At 36.0% G+C, this 14,479-nt stretch overlaps 1 protein-coding gene across 1 annotated transcript in view; it reads right to left on the bottom strand.

Moving 5' to 3' along the window:
- IL33 (interleukin 33) overlaps positions 1-13,724 on the bottom strand; it is a 44,754-nt gene extending 31,030 nt beyond the window's left edge. The window contains exon 1 of the mRNA XM_068552891.1: positions 13,696-13,724. The gene's annotated coding sequence lies outside the window, so the exon portion shown is untranslated. The remainder of the gene's footprint in view (positions 1-13,695) is intronic.
- Positions 13,725-14,479: the final 755 nt, after the last annotated feature.

Genomic DNA, 14,479 nt, shown 5'->3' with positions numbered 1-14,479 from the left:
CTTCCTCCCTTATTTGCAGAATTTATTGCTTCCTCCCTTATTTGCTTATCATATCCAACTTTGTTTAAATGCTTTTTCTAAAGCATTTAAAGAAGCTGACATTATGTTTGGCCTCTGGCCCTGTGGTTTTAGTGTGATCAACATTTTGAATTATTCAGTTCAGTGTGTTGTTTTATTCCCTTTGGTTGCCCCTCCCCATGCCTCACATACTTTGGAGACCCAGCTGTGTATTGGACCAAGTCTTTAGTAATTTTTGAAGAAGCAGAGGTAGAATGACCTCCCATTCTCGAGCTTAGACCCAGGATTTGCTCCCTCCCCACAGGACTTTTCAGCTCTCCAGGTCACAGTTTCCTCATCTCAAAATTGAAGAGGGTTCTTGAAAGCCAGGATCTTCTTATCCTTTTGACTCTCTTTCCTATGCTCCTATACAGGTTCCTGGTTCAGCCCCTTCTTTCCCCTCTCCCTAGGCTTGGTTCTATAACAGCAGCCACACCAGCCCCTTGACCACCCAAAAGATGCCATCCTCAGAGAAATGTACAAGCTCTGCCTCAGCCCTGTGCCCTTCTCCTCTCTTTTCACTAACCTTATAGCAGACAGGATGAGGCGGGTGGACAAGGGAGCATTAAGTAACCTAGATGTAATATCTTGGGTAGAGGTGGATCTGAAATCAAGGTACATAATGGACTTGGGTATGTTTTGTCTTAGAGCAAACTTAAGATGAAAAGGGAAGTCTGTAGAGTCTGTAGTGTAGATTTGTTTTTGTTTTTATGGATTCAGAGAGGCCTAAGTGCTAAAAGAAAGCAATGTATGGGAATGAAACAACATAGAATAAATAGGTCTTTGGTTTTAGTTTGACTCTGAAGTTTAAAGTTGAGATCACTTTTTTCTTTTACTTTGAAAATTCTTTTTAAGTAAAACTGGACAAGTAATATACAAATTATGAATTTTGTAAAAATTCAAAGGAGTATGAAAAATTCAATAGGATTTTTGAAGTTAAAAGTTCTGTATTTTAAAAAATTAACCTTTATATAGTGTTCACTCTGTGCCAATACTGTACTGTACTAAGTGCTTTATATATGTAACTCATTCCATCATCATAGCAGTTTTATCAGGGGGTACTATTATCTTCCCTATTTTACAGATGAGGAAACTGAAGCACAGAGACATCAAAGAACTTGCGTAAGGTCCCATAGCCTAAAACCTCAAGCAAACACTTTTAGAATTCATGAGGTACTCCAGAAAAGGGGTGGAGAAATTCAAATCTGTTGGATTTCAGACCTTCTTCCCTATTCCTGAGCCCAGACCAGAAACCTCTTTTCCATACTGGGCTTCTGCTTAAAGTTTCCTAGGTCAAAAAGGTTTCCCTACTAAGAAAACAAAATTAAAAGTTTGAAAATATGACATGCCACCTGGATTATTTGACCTTGTAAGGGAGAGTGAAACTGAGACTCTGTTCATACGCCATCAGTGGTGGTCTAGCTAGTGAATAGATTTAGCAACATCATAAGGAGAAATCACTATAATCATTACAGTTTGTGGGTGGAAGAGGAAATTTTCAAAACTTTATAAGAAGTAGAATCCTTTTCTGAAAAAGGAATATTGAATAGAACCCCCAAGAGACAAAAAAGAGAAAATCAGGAATTTGTTAATTTATTAATATAAATATGGTTTATATATTTAAGTTTATAATATTTGCTCATTATAAAGTCAATTAATCAGAGACTTCTGTTTCCGACTTAACAGTGGATTAGTTACCATGGCCAACCACCTGACAAAACAACTATAATGCTGTAAGAAATACTTTTTTTTTATTTGTATTTATTTGTTTATTTATTTATTTAATTTATGGCTGTGTTGTGTCTTCGTTTCTGTGCGAGGGCTTTCTCGAGTTGTGGCAAGCGGGGGCCACTCTTCATCGCGGTGCGCAGGCCTCTCAACATCGCGGCCTCTCTTGCTGCGGAGCACAAGCTCCAGACGTGCAGGCTCAGTAATTGTGGCTCACGGGCCCAGTTGCTCTGCGGCATGTGGGATCTTCCCAGACCAGGGCTCGAACCCGTGTCCCCTGCATTGGCAGGCAGATTCTCAACCACTGCGCCACCAGGGAAGCCCAGAAATATTTTTTAAAGTTTTTTCAAATTTATCGTTGAGCTGGAATGAAAGTAAAGAATGTATAGTAGGCATGCAAGCTTGGCTTTTTCCTAAAGTTGTCTGCTAAATGCTAGAGAGAGCAGACAACTACGTGAAGTGCGGGGGCCAGGAAATAAAGCCCAGGATGTGCCTAAGATGGGGATTCTAATAGGGAATTGCTGCACAAACCTGGATATCCAAAGGGCTACACTCACAGGATAAGGCTGATTGAGATAAATAAACCCCACCTGCAGAAGGGGATAGCTAGGAAGCTTGTTTGTCCGAGGGAAGGGAAACCATTGCTCTGAGAATTTATCTCCTCATGAAAAGTTAGCCCCCACAGGGGTTTGCAGCCTGAATTCACACTCACTACCTGTGTGCCTCCAAAAGCCTGAAATAGAGAATTAAACATAAAATGGTTTTAGGTTGGTAGTATCCCAAGGCATATTGGAAAGGAAAACTCAAGTCTTATCTTGATGAATTTTACCAGCTGCAACTCAAGCCACAGAATATTCACAGAGAAAAATTTGCAGGATCAATGAGTAATTTGCAGTCAAGATTTATAAAGCAAACAAGAATACTAGGCATCATGGTGAGAGCCCATGGAGGGAACAGACAGCAGAAACCAAACTGCAAAGGCTTCATGTATTAGAACAATCAGAAATGACATATAAAACAACTGATTTTTTTTTAAAACAACTGATTTTAATATGTTTAGGTAGAGTTCTAAAAAGATTGAAAACATGAACAAAGAACAAATGGATTTGAAAAAGATCCAAATAGAATATCTAGAAATGAAAAATATATTGTTGAAATTAAAGCTCCATGGATTGATTAAACAGATTAGACACATATGAAGAGAGTCAGTGAACTAGAAAATGTATCTGAAGATATTCCTTGGAATACAATCGAGGAACACTTAAAGATGAAAAATAGGGACTTCCCTGGCAGTCCAGACTTCTCCTTCCAATGCAGGGGTTGCGGGTTAGATCCCTGCTCAGGGAGCTAAGGTCCCACATGCCTCGCGGCCAAAAAACCAAAACATAAAACAGAAGCAATATTGTAACAAATTCAATAAAGGCTTTAAAAAACTAATAATTATTTTTTTAAAAAGATGAAAAATATAAAAAAGGGGGTAAGAGACTTCAAGGACAGAATGAGACAGTCTAATGTGTATCTATTTGGAATTTTAGAAGGAGATAGAATAGGAAAGGAGCAATATTTGAAGATATAAAGACTGAGAACTTTCCAGAATTATTGAAAGACCCCAATCCTCAGATCTAAAAATCCCAATGAATCCCAAGTAGGTTTAAAAAAAGAAAAAAAAAAGAAAAATATCTACATCTTGATATATTAATTATGAAACTGCAGAACATTTTTAAAAAGAGAGAAGATTGTAATGTCAGTCACTGAAGACAATGAAACTATTTGGATTAGCAGAAAGGAAATTTTGATTGGGTTTATGGATCGGTGTTTAGTCTTAGAGTAGCCCCAGAAACTGTGAAATTAGCATCAGATATTTATAGAACCACTAAAGCACATTTGCCGTCCACTGAGCACCATTAAAAACTGCAGGGCTGGCCTAAAACTCCTTATTTTACAGACGAGGGAAGTAACACTCAAAGCAGGTCTTAAGGTCACACAGCTAGTGAGTGAGTACATGGTGGAGGACCAGGACCAGAACTTAGGTCCCCAACTCACAGAGCAATAGCTATGACTGCTCTTTCCTCTATAACCTGCTAATGTTTCATTAAAATTTTAAGCAACAACAGCAAAGAAAAACAAAGTGTGAAGAAAATACAGGGAACTGTTCCATTTTATCAGGGAAACTTTTGATGCTGTCCTTTAGTCTCAAGTATGGAATTTAATAAATGTTTGAATACCTTCTTCCACAGTGCAATATCCCGTCTCTAGGAACCAATGAAACTGCTCACTTTTTTGGATGGGGATAAGGGCATGCAGCCTTGATTTGTTTCCTTCTAGCTTGTAAGACAATGTGAGGGAAGAGTGAGAAAGGTTTTAGAAGATGTGATTAAAACTGAATCACAGAAAATATTTCTGGCACAGCATTCCATAGAAGGTGGCAGGGGAACAAGGAGTGGGGGCAAAATCTCAGTCTGGATAAAGGCTTTGCTGAGAAATACACAAGGTAAAAGCAGGTGCCAAGCCACAGCATGTGAACATACCTGAGTCACTAGGTCATAAAATCAGCACTCAAAACTGGAGATAAAAATCCAATCTGTTTTGCTTCAGTTCGTTGTTTTAGACCTGCCTTGTTTTGCTTTCTAAAAGTTTATACCTAGATCCACAAAGGAAAACAACTTGCAAGGGTAGGCAATGAAGCTATATCAAACTCTATCATCCCTGTTTATTCATAAAAAAGGTAGTAATTGCATCTATGTGTATGTATGTTTGGAAGAATTATTTCTGGATCTTGCCTATTCTCCACAAATACATACCGAGAAGCGTGAGAGCATTTGGAATTGGCAACAATACAACCAAAACAGATTGCTTAACCAAAGATGAGAACTTGCCCATTAATATTAGCTTTGACTCTGGAAATAGTGCCCAGATTCCAAAGCCTAGAGTGGTTTAATATTTGCACAATTCCAAATCCTAACAAGGATATGGTTCTTTGGGCAGCATCCGAAATTCTAGCAGGTGACTTGCTGTTTGTTTTTTAAGAGAAACATCAGATTTTAGACAGGAAAAGCTTTAGATTTTGAAGTGCATCTTCAAAGTAGAATGCAATATATATCTTTAAATTTCTAAAGGAGCAGACTGATTTGGGTATGGTACATTTCTTAACTACATAAAACATTGATAAGAAGAGTTTATTCCAGATACTATGTATATATATATATATATATATATATATTTAAAGCCAGTGAAAGTATACCTAACTTCCATTCCCAGTGCATAGGGATGCCACTAGATATTTCTGGAATTGATCCTGGAGGCTAGTAGGCTTCATTTGAAGGCAGATTTGAAAAATTGAGGAATAACAAGAGGAGCTTCCGAAAGGGTGAGCCAGATGTTTATGGTAATGGGGAAATAAGGACTCTAATGCCTAAAATTTAGGACCAAGAGGGACTTCCCTGGCGGTTCAGTGGTTAAGACTCTGCACTTCCACAGCAGCTGTACAGCCAAACAATAAAAAAATAAAATAAAATAAAATTTAGGACCACGAGAAGGCAGCCCAAAGCAGCAAAACTTTGCATTGGTAGAAGGTAATGTACCAGACCCGCTTTAAAAATAAAAACATTTAAGAAAAAAGTTTCCTCTTTAAGAATGGAAGTCAACTACTAGTTAGTGCTTGCTAGTTATATCATGAAGACTAAATATAAGCTCTAAAAATACCTTTGCTTTGTTTGAACTTAAGGCTTCTGACACCCAACCAGAAGATAAGAATTGGCCTTGTGCTTAAAAATAAACCCAAACCAGTCAGTCAGTCAGCCTTTAGTGCTTTGATGTCACATGTAGAACCTCTATATTACCTGGTTTATCAAATGCTTGTGATAAATTACATAAAGTAGATACTTTGTTAAATTGTATGTCATTTGGGCAATGTTTTAGTTAATAAAACATTGAGGGTGGATTATTATTAGCTCATAATGATTCAATAATAACTTGACTAAATTTCCTTAAAGTATGTTGTATTCAAAGTCTATAAATACTCCATTTGTGATCATGGGGTTAAGAGAATAATCCTTTCTTTCTACTATAGTGTAACATTTAAAAAAAGTGATTCCTGACTTTTTTTCTGAAACCCAAATACAATATGATGGTTTGTTTTCTTAATGTTTTCTTCTCTAACTAATGTTGCTTTGCAATTGGTACACAACAGAGGCATACCTCAACTCCAAAACTACAATCCTAGGGAAGAGATCTTTTTCTGAAGTGTGTTTGTCAGCTAACTTAAGTCTAGTTGCCCCAGACTGAAACAACATATTTCTAGGAAAAGTAAAGAAAATGCATGCATTAAAGTTGAAGGAGAACCACAATGCCTATCTATCAGACTGGCTAAAATGAGGAAGACAGGAAATACCAGGTATTTGCAAGGATTTGGGACAACTGGAATTCTTATACATGGCTTATGAGAGTGTAAATTGCTACAACCACTTTGGAAAATAATGTGGTAGTATCCACTAAAGCTGAACATATACATACATTTGGCCCAACAACTCTACTTGAAGGTATATATCCAACAGAAAGGCATAAAAATATTTGCCAAAAGATATGTAGTGGAATGTTCCTAGCAGTCCTAGTCATATAACTCCAAGCAGCAAACGATGCAAATGTCCGACTACACTATAATGGATAAATTGTGGCACATTCATTTAGAAGAATTCTAACCAGTAATGAGAGTAAACAAGCTACTTTGATGTGCAACAACACAGAGGCATCTCACAAACATAATCTTGAATGAATGAGGCTAGGCACAAAAAGATATAGAATGTATGAATTTATTTATAAATAGGTCAAAACCCCCAGAGGCAAATTGAATATATGATATTAGAAAACCTAATAATGGCTTTTCTTGAGGTAGAGAGAAGTGACAAGAAGAGGGCAGGAGGAGGATTCTGGAGTTCTTTACTCTGCTGTTTCTTTTTATGGTTGCATAGGTTTGTTCACATGATTTGTGCAATTTTCTGTGTGTATATGTTAATGAATTTTTTAAGTTAAAGGAAATAGAGACTGTCAGTGAATTCTAAAATATATGGATTCTACTTTCTCAAGTGTGGCGGTCAAAGAGACTCATTGACAGAATTAAGTAAGCAATCTATTTCATGCCTAAAAAAAAAAAAATTAAAGGAACATCAGCGTCTATATTTAAGAATGAATTGAGCTGACTAGAAAATGGTCAGATGGGAAATGGACACATTCCTCTCTTCACTTAGTATGGAAGAAGTGCTTCTGATATGTCTGATTAAAGACTTAGTTTTCTGTCCTGAAAGAACTGAAAATCAGATTAAAGACAATTTTTGATGTGTTTTTCAGACTAAGGCAGAATCCTCAGGATGACTTTGAAAAGAATTTGGCTGCCCTTCTCAGCGATGGGCAAGAAGTCCTGAAAAACTAAAAATGGTTGGAGTTCTGCAGGAATGAGGGGATGCTGATAGTTTACCTAGCATGAATATTGTTTCTTAGCTGACAAATCTCTTTTCTTTCCCCAAAGAAGAAATTTAGATATGCAGAAACCTAAGCCATTCATGGCAATACTGTCTCCATCTACCAATAACAGGTCTAGGTATAGGCATGTGACAGAGATCTTACATTGAGACAAAGGGGAGGTGTGCCTGGGACTTCTGGGAAATTTTCTCTCCTTAGAAGTAAGTGCTGTTTGACTTCCACTCACTTGGCCTCTGTGAGGATGTGATGCGCAAAGCTGGGCCAGCCATCTTCTCCCATGAAGGGAGAGATCATGGACAGTCTGAGAATGGCAGAGCAGAAGGGTAAGAAGAGCCTGGGTCTTTTGGTAGTGTCCTTGATTCTTTGCACCAACTCTGGGGCTGCCAACTTCAGAACTTCTTGTTAAGTGAGCAGTGAGTGTCCTTATAATTTGAGCCATATTCAATTCATTATTCTTTTATTGCAGCTAAAGCATATCAAGTGATACAAATTATCTTTACATATTTTTTGTCTAAATGTACTCTACATTGACTTTTTCTAAATCCTAAAAAGAAATGGCTAACAACTAATGTATTCTGGACATTGACTTAATAATATCTCTAAATACAGTTGGGCTGTTTAAACATTCTCCCCCACCCCCTGCGCAAAGCCCTTCTTTTTTTAAACATTTTTAATTGTGGTAAAAAATAGATAATATAAAACGTACCATCTTAACCATTTTTAAGTGTACACTTCAGTAGTGTTAACTACATTCACATTATTGTGCAACAGATCTCTAGAACTTTTTCATCTTGCAAAGCTAAAACTATATCCATCATACAACTCGCCATTTCCCCCTTCCCAAAGCCCATGGCAACACCATTCCACTCTCTGTTTCTTGTGTTTGACTACTTTAATACCTCCTATAAGTGGGATCATATAGTATATACAGTATTTGTGTCTGGCTTATTTCACTTAGCATAATGTCCTCAAGGTTCATCCCTGTTGTAACACGTGACAGGATTTCCTCCTTTTTTTTAAGGCTGAATAATATTCCATTGTATGTATATACTATATTTTCTTTATCCATTCATTAGTGGACATTTGGGTTGATTCCACCTCTTGGCTATTTTGAATAATACTACAATGAACATAGGTGTGTAAATATCTCTTCAACATCCTGCTTTCGATTCTTTTGGATACATACACAAAAGTGGGATTGCTAGATCATATGGTGGTTCTTTTTTTAGTTTTTTGAGGAACCTTCATACTGTGTTCCATAGCAGCTAGTTTAAACATTTTAATATTTAAATAATGATATATTTTAAGCAAAATTTTAGTATAATAATATGAATACATAAATTGATATTTTAAAATCAATAAAAATATTTTATATGAGAGAAAAACATGATATGACAGAAACAGAATGGATAAACTGAAAATTTTTATATCAGGAAAAGATTTTGAAATTTATAAGTAACTATTTGAGATGTTCTTTTAAAAAAAAAATTCAGATTGCCAATAGTGGTACTATTATTACTAGTTTTACTATTAATTTTACAGATTGCCAATATAGTACTTTTATTGCTATTTTATTCTTGTAAAACACCAGTAGGATTTGTTCACCAAAAATTTATATATATATTAATTTGTGTATAAAATTGATTATGAAAGTCATATACATATAATCATGCATTAAGTCATTGTGGGTGGACACATAGTGACCAAATGAAATGACTTGTAAAGACATTGAAGATCAAACTTCAGTTAACATCCTATTTATAAAGTGAACTGTTAAGCAGGTTTCCATATCCTCCAGTAACTAATGCAGCAACCAAATTTTAAAAACTTTCAATTAATAGCACACCAACATTTTCAAAGTCAAAAAGAACTTAAACAATTGGACCAAAGTGTAAATCAAACAAACGTTTATATACTCATAACAAAATAAAATATTAAAAATAATTGTAAGAAGTATTTTGACGTATATCATAGAACTCCAGTGATAATACAAATATGAACTCATGATTTTAAGTGAACTGCTTTAATTTCAGTATTAAGATGATATAATCCAATGTATATCCCAGGGCCCAGATTTTGGTAGCCTAATAATGTTCTCCACTGGAGAAACTAGGGCTCTTTGGAGAATGGCTGATTTAATGTTTCAGATGGAAGAAATGCAGGGTGAGCCTGAATAACTTGTTGCCTGAAAGCAGTGATGCATATTTTAAAGTTCTGAGGTAGTTTTAAAAAAAGAGCCACTATGAAGGGGCTTCTGTGTGCTAAATTGTGACCAAGTGACTCAAGACAACAAAAAATTATAGCTAATCAAAACAAGTCTGAAAACGAGTTAATTACAACATCACCAAAAATCATGAGTCTGTAATGATGCTCAAAAGAGAAAAGCACTAAAAACTGTTTTCTGATTAAGATATTATTTTACATTACCTTCATTCAGAAGTTAATTGTAAACATGTTCTCATAATACGTGAAAGTATTTCCTTATACAAAGACTAAAGTTATTGCTAGCATAACTTTTATAGGAGTTTTCTCCTATATTTGGGATTTGCCTGTCGAATGGTAACAGAAACACTTGCCAGGTTGTTAAAAGTTCTGTAAACCTTTAGCTATTCCACAGCTCCTTCACTACCACATTATCCCAAATTAGTTGATAAAGGCCAAAGCCACAATGAGAGTCCCTTCCAGTGTTGGTATTCAGCTGGCATGCTCCACGTGGCTAGTTCCTTTCTCACTTATCTCTGCCATGTTATGATTATGATTTCACAAACCATATGGCACTTGAGAAAGTCAGTGAAGAAAAAAATATGCATGCTCTTTGATAAAGTAATGCTACATATACATTGAGGTAATATGGATCTTATACAGGTCATAATGAAGAAAAAAAAGGAAGCTAAAGATAGGCACCGAATTACACTAGAATGAATGTTGGCACCTAGGTCTGTGGCTCAAACTCTTAAAAATGACTAGAAAAAAAGAAATATTTACTCAAGGAAACAATACTACTGCTATTGATTTACCTGCATGAAGCAATCATGCTGACTACTGATAAAGTATTGTTTAAACAGGATTGCTAAAGAATGTGGACAATTAATATATAATATATGTACAAAAGATAATGGAAAAATAAAACCTTAGGTAGGAAAAATTTTGGAACTAATAAGTTCAGGTTAGAGGAAAGTTCATGTTTGGGTTTAACAAGCCCCCAAATGAAAGAACGTGGGGAAAAGTCATATCATTTCCTCTTTTAAAAGAAAATATAAACTACTTAAATAGCATTTCTTAAACAACTGCCACTGATAGAGCCAGCAGGCTAATAAGTTAGGGCTAAGAAGTTAGAGTGGTTGAGATTTGAACACAGCAGACATGCAAAACTATGAAGTTCTGTCCAACTCTTTAAGAAAATATCTAACCTTTGCTAGGAAATCCAAGAGAAGTAATGAGCAAAACATTCTTACAATTGCAAAAGGTCTCAGATTCATTAGCACTGCTGGGGAAAATTGTGATGATCATCCAATTTATGAGCTGTTCAAAGTGAAGGGGAACTAGGTGTAGACTGGTATGCTGGTTAAAAGTAAAGCCAAGTTTCTGTATGGATACTGTTGGTTCTGGCATTACCAGTGGGAATGACAAAAGAAAGTCACATAAGAGAACAGTGGCTGACAAGAACCCTTTCCCTCAGATGGTAATGAATGTAGCCCTAAAGAAAACAGGTGAAAGGTTTTAATGTTATCTCACTAAAATTTTTGTTTGAAAATTATGGAAAATTTGAATAGAAAGTGGCTTCACAAAGAGGATTAGAGACGCATTAAATTAAGTCATTTGGAATCCATTTTTCCTGTTGGGTCTTTCTCCTTCATGGAACTTAACTCTGGGTTTTAATTGCTGGTCTGAAATTTGCTGGTTGTGTCATGTTGGGTTAGTACGATCTTTCTAAATCTCACCTGCTTAATTTTATAAATGGAGAAGATAATATTTATTTCACAGAGGTACTGTGAAGATTAAATGGGAGAATGTGGAATGAATGTCTCACATTTAGTAAAATTTCAGTGATCATTAACAGTTACCTTTCATGACTGCTTCTGACTTGCTTTACCTTCATAAGCATCTCATCATCTCTCTAGGGTAGAGTGTTTTATTATTGTTTTGTTTTTGTTTTACATTTTACACAAGAGAAAAAAAATTCAGGCTCAGGAAAGTTAAGATCCAAAACCATACAGCTAATCAATGACAGATAATGGAGTTGAGGCCTATCTTACCCTAAAAATCTGTGTTTTTTACTATTATACTATACTGCACTCTTCACTTAAAGCAAAAAACAAAACAAAACAAAAAAATCAAAAACCTTCACAGATATAGCATGATTTACCAACAATAACAAGGACAGCATGTGAACATGTGCCAGGAGTCTGCTACAGGGAGGAAGTGCCCCAAACTCTTTATTCCCCCCTTTAACACCTCCAAAAATGAACTTTGCCTGTCCTCTAATGCTGTGTACCCTTAAAGGTTCCTTTTGCGTACAGATATCAGCACCAGAGAAACCATAGGGAAATTGAAAAGAGATTAGAGGTTCTACCAGGATTTCCTAAAGTCCTTGAACCAAGCATCATTTTTTAAAATGGAATTAAGATTTCTTTCTTCTGTTCAAGGAGATTATTTTTGGTCTTAATGTTTCCAAATGTCCCTGCTGCAAGTTGAGATATAAGAGAAGAATTCTATCACTCGATTCCCACCATGTTTGGCAAAATTTCAACTTGTTGAATGAAAGATACATTGATTTTGGCGCAGTTACACTCACATCTCCAAAAAAGACCTCATGCTATCAGATTTACTAGCATAAATATTCCCTGATGTATATATTTTTCTTCCCCCAATGCTGCCCCCTCTACAGTACTTCCATGTAATGATTTAACTTTGCACTCATATCTCCAAAACAGACCTCATGCTGTCAGATTTACTCACATAAACAATTCTTGGTGTTTATTTTTTTCTTCCCTCAATGCTGCACCCCAACCCCCCTCCTCACCTCCCACAGTATTTCCCTGTAATGATTTAATTCCTCCATGGAGCAGAACTTTTTACAGCTGAAACTCAGATACATTCTCTGAAGTTGGTTGAAAGCTGTTTCTTTAATCCTCTACAGACTCTGGCCAGAAGAGGCAGCTCCCATTTCTCAATCGCTTCCCTTACTTTTTAGACCTATTTCAACCCCTAAGTGAAAGTTTCCCTCAGGATTCTTCCCTCTCTATAAATGGGAAAGGAAAAGAGGTACATTCTTGCTTTAGATATTGTAAGTTAAACAGTGATGGGAAAGAGAAAAACATCTAGGTCAATACATTGCTGAGAAAATGAATTATGCAGCCACCAGTCAAAGATTGGTAGGAAATCCAGAATCCTTTCAGAGAAGCATGGAGAAGAAAATGTGAAATTTGAGTTGCAGAGAGTGATGCCCATGAGAGTTCTTTACAATTTAAGGACACTACCCAGCTGTGTGATTCAGCTCAAGCACCCACCCTAAACTTTAAGAAACAGAGGATTCTCAAGTTTTCTGAACACAGAGCTGTGCCTTTTCAGGGTTGAAATTAGAAGAAGAGCACTAAGTATTCAAAAGACAAATGTGAGAAGCAGTAGGTAGGGATGTAGGGAACAGCATAGGATGACATACAGGGATGCATACAGTGACATACAGGGATGATTCAAGCTGGAGAAGCACAATGCTGAGGAGTGAGTGAGCATCAAGACTATCCAGCCACACCTAGTCCTAGATACTCCACTCTCAAGTCTCCGAAGACCTTCTAGAATCAACTTGTGTACAGCCACAATACTTAGGACTTTGTGCCATTTTTTAAATTAAAATAGTCTGGAGGCAGGTATTCATGCAGGGAAAGATAAGGCAGAGGAAAGTGCAAGACAGCAAGAATTAAAGAGAACAAAAACAATTTTCACTCTAAATGAAGAATAGTAGCAAAACTAATGAGCTTTAAAATTTACTCATTTAGGATGTCAATTCCTTATTTTTTCACAAATTATTTTTGAGCAGATGTTTTTGAGGGAATGGCACCTTTCAGTTCTTATATTTGTCCTTTCTTGAAAACTGCTTGTAAACAATTGTGAGTATGTTTGTCTTGGATAAGCATTTCAGGAGTAGGAAATAGAATTATCAACTTGCTTTACGAAGTTTTGTGGTGGGGAAGGGGAACAGTACTATACAAACAATTTATTTTAGCAATTTATTAATAATTTTATAAATCACTCAAAGGAAAGCAAAATGGAATTTGAAGTTAGTAGCAACTATTATCATCAACTTTTACTTCTATTGGCAATAATAATAAATCGACCTAATCCTTTATAGAAATAAAACCATTTTTCCATGGTTCTCAAGATCTCACTTTGCAAGATGTGACTAAAAATCTACCAGAATATTGATTTCATTCTTACCTTGTGATCTGGTTTTGATTTCTCCCCTGAAAAGCTGCAGTTCTCTGTTCAGAGAGCTTGCAGGCTCTATTTATTAGCAAAAGTTTGGCAGAGAACCAAATTGCTGTAGAAGGGAGAGCTGAATGGGTGAGATTTTAACAGGTTTTAATAGCATGTAAAAAGCCAATAGTTACAATCCTGTCAACTAAGATTCACTGCTTTCTGTCTTCTCCCCATTTCCATCTTAAATTAATCCAGCAATTATGGATTTTATGTTCTGTGTTTTTATACTTCCAATTCACATCAGAATCATGTCACATGCAACACTTTCATTATCCCTAAGCCTGAGCAATTATCTGTTACAAGCTAAGTGTTGTGTTTGTGAGGAATGAAAGAAGAGGGCTGTATCTCCTCTTGAAATGAAGCAGTGAAGGAAGAAAGCAAGTAGGCAAGAAGCTAGATGATCCGTGCTGATTTGGAGTTGAGCTGTGTGCAGTAAATTGGAGGGAGAGATGACAGGTAACAACCAAGGGACTGTCATTATGCTCTACCCTGGTAATTCTTGCAAATACTAAGATTACAAAGGATTAACAGTGTGACTTTATGATGTACTCTGAACTCTGTTTTATTATAAAATGTTTCTTTATTTATTTAAGAAGTGTCTCTTATAAGCAGTATGTAGTTGGTTTTTGTTTTGTTTTGTTTTTAACCAGTTTGACTATCATTTGTCTTTGTACTGGACTATTTAGTCTACTTACATTTATTGTATTTACTGATATATTTGCATTTATGTCTACAATATTGC

Source organism: Eschrichtius robustus, chromosome 10 (genome assembly GCF_028021215.1).
Source record: "Eschrichtius robustus isolate mEscRob2 chromosome 10, mEscRob2.pri, whole genome shotgun sequence".
Taxonomy (NCBI): Eukaryota; Metazoa; Chordata; class Mammalia; order Artiodactyla; family Eschrichtiidae; genus Eschrichtius; species Eschrichtius robustus.
This window is presented reverse-complemented; position numbering and strand designations above follow the sequence as displayed.